General features: G+C 43.4%; 1 protein-coding gene across 1 annotated transcript in view; it reads left to right on the plus strand.

The window, feature by feature from the left end:
* Positions 1-874: 874 nt before the first annotated feature.
* Positions 875-7,121, plus strand: part of BTBD3 (BTB domain containing 3) — a 41,671-nt gene continuing 35,424 nt past the window's right edge. The window contains exon 1 of the mRNA XM_007951688.2: positions 875-1,039. The gene's annotated coding sequence lies outside the window, so the exon portion shown is untranslated. The remainder of the gene's footprint in view (positions 1,040-7,121) is intronic.

Raw genomic sequence — 7,121 nt, forward strand, 5'->3', positions numbered from 1 at the left:
TTACAGTATCTGGAAATATTTCCATCTTTTCTATTCCTTGTACCAGTGCTTGAGTTTCCTTCTACTTCTTATATAAAATATATACTACAGCATTTCAAGTATCTCCAGTCTTCACTGTGTATTTCTAACTCCTCCTTTTAATTAGACCAACACCTACCTCTCCACCTCCAAAGCACCCATGAATAAAGGTGAAATTTTGGGCTAATCATTGAGGATCATTCCCAGAGAAGCTGCAACTACTCCCCCCCCACACACCCCCTTCAGTATGAAAAATGTAAGTTTAATCAGTTCTAATGAACGCACTTTGAGAGAAAAAAAAAAAAAATCTTTCTACCATAGTGCCTTCGTGTTCACTTTCCTGTCCAGGTGAACTCATTCCAACTCCTTCTAAGCTTCTCAAAGCACCTTCCTTGGAACACACCAGGCAGCAGCATCTCCTTAAGAGTGTAATTAAAGTTTTAGATACCGTGTGTTATCTATTTATAAACTTCACCTCTTCACGGAGAGGGCTGGAATCAGTGCCAGAAGACAGGCCCCAATGCTAAATGCAATCCGTTCCTGATTACCTGAAAATGCCCTGTATCCTGCAGAGCGGGTCTGCTAAAGTAGGTGTTCAATAAATGGTTAATACATTAAGTGATGAGTGAATCAAACATGAACACTGCACTTTGTGGGACAAGGGTGAAGGTGATTAAGGGGAGTAGAGACGTATGTGGCACTCCATCTTCTTTTCTTCTACCCATCCTGGGTACCCGCCCACTCAACACCCTGACCCCAGGGAGCGGCGGACACTGCGCATGCCCTGTGTCCAAGGCCACCTCTGAGCGCGCCGCCCGCGCGGCCCCACCCCCTCCCGGTGCTCGAGTGCGCGCGCGCGGCCCCGTGGAGCGTACACTGCGTGCGGGTACCCGCCAAGCCCGCCGGGCGCTGGATACCCGTGTGCCCGGGCCGGGGCTTGAGGAACGGGCTCCGGGCCCGGGCGGTGAGCCGCGAGCAGCTCGGACTGCGGCGGCGCCAGAGGCAGCGAGGAGCACCAGCGGTGAGTGAAGGCGCCGCGGGCGAATGGCGGGTGTCTCTGCGCGTGCGCAGCGCCTGGCCGCCCGGGCAGAGGCGCGCGCCCGGCCACGGGCCGGAGTGGCCGAGTGCGGTGGGGCAGGGCCTGGGCCCACGGGCGGACCTCGGGCCTGAGGATGTGGGAGAACGTGCATCCCTCGCTTGGGTTCAGAAGGCGCTGACCGTGCTGACGGGCCTCCCGAGGGGACTCCAAGCGAAGCGTGCTGGGCACGCGCTGGGGTTCCGACGCCTGGGGCCGAGGGGCTGGGCGGGCTGCGGCCGAGGGGTTCCGGGGAGAAGTGAGGCGAGCCCAGTGGTGCTGGCGCTCGCGAGGTGCACGACCTCCGCGATGGTGGTTGTCCAGAGACCGGGCGCAGCCGGGCAGCCTTGGCGCTACTAAGCAGTTGGCCGGAGCCGCGCCCCTTTCCCGGGTTGTAGCGCGTTGAGAAACAGGAGCAAACTTTTCCCAAGAAACTTTATTGGGGCGCTGCCAGAGGGGTCCCGGGGGCGGGCTGGGGCTCGGGGCTCCAGGGCCCAACACCTCGAGCTTGCCCAGCCCTGGTCCCGCAGGACCTCTGCTAGTGATGCTGGGCGAACTCGGGGATCAGTTTTCTTCTGTTTCTGGAGCTTGTCCTCCAAGTTCTGAGTGGTGTTCGTGGCATAATGGCTCTTAAAATAGATGTAGAAGTTTTGGTGTTCTGGTACAGTGTTTGCTCTCTCGGAAAGAAAAGGCTTATACTGCCTATCTTTTTATGTCAAGGAAAGTATTGTTAGGGCATCCTGAGGATTACTATTTATCAGTCAGCCTATTGTCATATATATGTTTGGAGAAAGCCAGCTAATTCTATTTTCAGCCTTGAAAAGACAAAGGGAGGTAATTGTGCTTTCTTTCATATTCTTTTAAACTCTCGCCACCTCACCATATCATGTAATACTATAGTTCACAAACTTGGCTGCACAAAAGTCTTTGGGGGCTTTTAAAACGCCCCATGCCCAATCTGCATCCTAGACCAGTTAAATCACGATTTCTTTTAGTTCTCCAATGCAATAGATTCTAATGTGCAAACGAGTGTGGGAATCACTGGTCTAATTTAGGGTGGCAGGAAAGCAAGACCTTACTGAAGTAACACTCAGTTTGGGATGAAACTCCAGCTTCATTTTTCCAGACAGGAACTCACAAAGGGTGGTTTGTTTCCCACCGGAGAGGGAGGGAAGCTTCTCTGACGGTTTCAACTGTAGCAGAACTAAATGACTCTCGCTCCCAGAACATTGTTTGAAATGGTGTTTTGAATTTCTTTTGGGATTACCAGACTTGCCGTTGCTGACTTTTCTGCCAAAGCCGAGGGGTTTCCCTCTCTTTTAACCCTCACCCAGCCCCCTTCTTTTAACCCTCTTCTAGCTTCCAGGAGGATTCCCCCTCCCCCAAACTGTATTGGCTCTGAAGGGTTACTGTGGGTTCCCATAGCAACGGGTCCTCTAGGGGAAGTGGGCGGGTTCTACTATGGTTGGGTTTCTAAATAGGACTCTTCCTTTTCTGAACGTTTTGAATCACACAATTTTTGTTCTTGGCCTCAGTGCAGGTGAGGGTGAGCTCATTCTGTCTCAGGCTTGCTTTCGAAGGTAATTACAGAGTTATTTATTAATGGGGTTGTTTAGGGTGATACTGCTAGCAGCTATGTTGTTCTCCCTATGAATAGTCATTATTTCCCAGTCCTTGAGCTGAGAACTTGTTTAACCAAATTTCAAAGTGAGGTGGAAAAGTAGCTTATAAACAGTGTGCTTTTGGCACACACAAACCTAAGGCTTGTAAGCATCATTTCTCTAACGTCTAAGATACTTTATATTTACAAAGTTTAAGAAATAAGATACAATCCTACAACCAAGCTAAAAAGCGTTCATAATTTATGGCAGAAATGCCATTATCGCTTTTAATTAGTTTTAGTCCTAGGAAGTGCCTTGCCAGATTTCATTACAAAATATTAAACCACTTCTAATGCTATACTTCAAAATAACAAAGTAAACTTAGTCTCCCTGGCTCAACACACACATCCAAACAAACATCAATTTTAAACAGTGTTCATTCTTTTATGCTCAAAACAGGTACTTTAGCCATTGAATTTCATTTTGCTTTGCAAGGAGCTGTTCTCAATCAGTACAGAAGTAAGTCATTTAAGTGGCTTGGGTTTTTCTTCTTTTATTACTCAACTTTCCAAACTTTCCTGTGCAAGTGTTCTGGTTACCTAGTGCCACTCTGACAGGAATATACCACAAATGGGATGGCTTAAACAAACAGAAGTTTATTCTTACTGTTTGGAGGCTTTAAGTCCAAGTTCATAAGTGCCAAGCTCTAGGAGTTGGGTGATAGATAGCTCCTCAGTCTCGGGTTGCAGCTCTGCCTCCTGCTCCTGGCCCACTGAAGCTGGAGGCTTTTTTTTTTTTACTCAGCTGCTGGCTGCTGAGGTTGACAAACCCAAGGTTGACAAGTAAAAAAGATACAGTCCCAGTGTTACCCACCCATACAGCAGGCCATTACTTCAAGTCCATTGTAAGTCCCAAGGTTGGCAGAGCATGGCAGGCTGCTGAACAAACAACACAGCTACCGCAGGGTCCAAGCATGCCATAAGCTAGAGACCACTCCCCAAGGCTTCTGCTTATATGCAGGAAGCAGACCACATTCCCTAAGGCAGCTACTCAGCTGCTCATAGTAGGTTCCACCATGGAGTTGATTACCAGTCTCATCATGGAGAACACTACATCCAGCTGCCCAGCCACTCAACCAGGTGCAGCCAAGTTGACACACAAACTGAACTACCACAGGAAACAGTAATCAGAGTTCATTTAATTCCAAGATGCATTTACAATTTCAATGATTCTGAGTATGTACTGAAAGGTGAAGAAGTTTTCTCTTATTAATTTCCCCTGTGTGATATGCTAGTTAAATTTCAGTTAACAAGCAAATTCTGTAAGGCTAATTGTTTTTCCTATTTTCATTCTTTGGGAAAGGTCCTATCATTTGATGGGCCTTAAATAGAGGAGCTCTGGTAGCATAGTGGCTAAGTCACTTGCCTGCTAACCAGACGGCTGGCGGTTCAAACCCACTAGCCACTCCTCAGAAGGAAGGTTGGGCAGTCCTACTTCCGTAGTGATACTGCCTCGAAAACCCAACAACAACTGGTGGTGTAGTGCCTAAGGCATTTGACTGCTAATCAGATGATTGGCTGTTTAAACCCACCAGCCACTCCTTGGAAGGAAGGTTAGGCAATCTAGTTCCATAGTGATACCACCTTGGAAAACCAAGGAGGGGTCATGAGTTGGTTCCAGCTCAAAAGTAGTGAATTTGGTTTTGGTTTTTATACTTAGAAAAGTTCTGGTAGCACAGTGCCTAAGGCATCTGACTGCTAACTGGGAGGTTGGTGGTTCAAACCCACCAGCTACTCCTCAGAAGCAAGAGTGGGCAGTCTACTTCCATGAAAATTTACTGCCTCAGAAACCCAGTGGGGGTCACTATGAGTCGGAATTGACTCGAATGCAGTGGGTTTGGTTTGGTTTTTTAATACTTAAACAGTAGTACTGTGCTACTAACGTGGTAACCGTTCACTTAATCTTTCTTTTTTTCATCTCACAGTAAACAATTTTAATTTTTAGCCTTCTCAGTTTAGTATCTTTAACCTAGTCACCCAGTAATAAATTCCTTGAAAGTGCAATGATGTGTAATTATGGATAGCTCCTCCTCCCCCGAAATTAAACTACAGTTGAGAATTTCCATGCTTTTTAAATATTTAAAATTAGTTATCACTGTTGAAATTTTGGGAATTGCTACCAAAAATATTGATAAAAAGCACATCAATCACATCATCTAGAAATACACAATTGTTAATGCAGTGATGTGCTTCCATGTGGCTTTTTTTATTTGTGTGTATAGACATATTTTTGAACTAAATTGTTTTAATTTTATCTTCATTATTAACTACTGCATTTTCACTTAACATTATATCATAAACATTTCCCATGCTCTTAAAATTCTTTCAAAATAGGATTTTTAAATGATGACTATGTCAAAGTTTATTGAGCTATTTTTCTATTGCTTGACACATTATTTACATTTTTAGCAGTTGGGAATTATAGATATTAAACTAGGTGCAAATCCTAGCTTGGCCACTATGTTAGGTAAGTAGCCTTAATTACCTAATTAATCACATTAACTTTATCTGTAAAATGGAGGCAATAATGGTGCTTGAACTGTTGAGTATTGGGGAAATGGAATGAACCAAATGGAATAAACCAAAATAATAATGAAGACTGAGAGTTAATGCTTTTAAGTTGTATTGGAGAAGAATACTGAAAAGTACCACGGACTGCCATAAGAACGAACAAGTCTAACTTGTACCATTCCCTGGAGAATGATACCATGCTTGGTAAAGTGAAGGGTCAGTGAAAAAGGGGAAGGCCCTTAAGGAGATGAATTGATGCAGTGGCTATGGGCTCAGGTATAGCAAGGATTGTGAGGCTGGCTTAGGACCAGGCATTGTTTTGTTCTGTTGATAGGGTCGCTATGAGTCAGAGCGACTGGATCCCACCTAACAACAACAACAAAAAAAAAAACCTCCACCCCCCCACACACATACACAAGGTATGTTAAAGAAGGTAGCCTTAGAATACCAGAAAATTGCCAGAGCTGGGATAAATACCCTTCACTGTGTTAAAAATAATCAAAATTCAAAGAAATTGCATTGTAAGGTTTATTCTGAGCAGTTACTCTGTATACATACAGGGAGACAATTCTGATTTCCATTTTTTAAAAAAAAGCCAATGGCTAAAGTAAGCTCCTTAAAATTGAGACTTATAAAGAGGAAGGAGATGAATAGAAAATCTGCCATTGACTAGCCTTAACATGATTGATTGAGCCCTGTCCTCCCCCTTTTCTGAGATCAGTTGATAATCCTGTCAGTAGGTAATCTCTGACCCTCCACCCACAAGCAGCCCTGATATCTTTGAAAATTTAAGTGTGCTTGGCTTTGAATAAGAAAGAAAAGATTAGCAATTTTGAGTGAAAAAGCCTTGGCAGAATTTGGTTAGGGATTTTTATAGTTATATTTGATTTTGTAAGTAAGGAAAACCCTAAATCAAAGTAAAATGTCTGTTAATTTTTCTCTTTGACAACTGACAGTCTCAGGCTCTCTTACTTAAGCTGGATTTATTGCAGTAGAATTCCTGGGGCAGAGGTGAACTCTTTATGACTGTTGAGCAGTGTTGTCACATTACTTATACTGTGACATATTCCCATTGTGCACTCTGTGGTTACGCCATACCATGCCACATTCCTGTGTTCAATCTTTCCTCATTTCTTACGAAAATGTAATGTGATTTGTACATACATGTTTTTGTTAACTAACGAGATTAGTATTTTTTTTATGTTTTTTTCTTTTCGAAGTTGTCTGTTTAGGTACTTTACCCACTTACTTAAAAAAAAAAAAAAACTGATTTGAAATACTTGTTTTATATAAAGAACCATGGTACCTATGGTTAGTGGGTCCACCCCCTGCGTACGTGGGTGCACACACACACACACATACACAGCCCATTGATAGGTTGTGTTTTAATTCACTTTCTGATGTTTTCCAAGCAGTAAAACTGTTACATTTTTTGTATGTTCAGGTTGATATGTTTTCATCTTTTGTCCTTTGTGCTTTTCCCTTGTAAACATTTATGCTTAGAAAGTCTAGATATAAAGTAATTGAAACAAAAATTTGGGAATATGTTTGGCTTTGATGTTTAATTCTGTATCATTGATGGATATGAATTGATCATCTATATGAATTGATCATCTACAACCCCTTTCTCTTCCCTACTTAGTTATTTCTACCAGCACCATGTGTTAAGTTGGCCATCCTTTGCTTATTGGTTTTTGGTCTTTGTTTTTTTAAGATCTTAATTACCTTTGAGTGTTTTTGTTTTGGATCTTACCTAAGCCATTTTTCTGTGTTACTTAAATACTTACACAGAAAATAATGACATAGAAGAGAAGGGAGATATAGGACAACCCTTAATTTCTTCTTCTTTCAGTTCTT

Source organism: Orycteropus afer, unplaced genomic scaffold (assembly GCF_000298275.1).
Source record: "Orycteropus afer afer isolate SDZICR_OR568_19922 unplaced genomic scaffold, OryAfe1.0 scaffold00308, whole genome shotgun sequence".
Classification (NCBI taxonomy): domain Eukaryota; kingdom Metazoa; phylum Chordata; class Mammalia; order Tubulidentata; family Orycteropodidae; genus Orycteropus; species Orycteropus afer.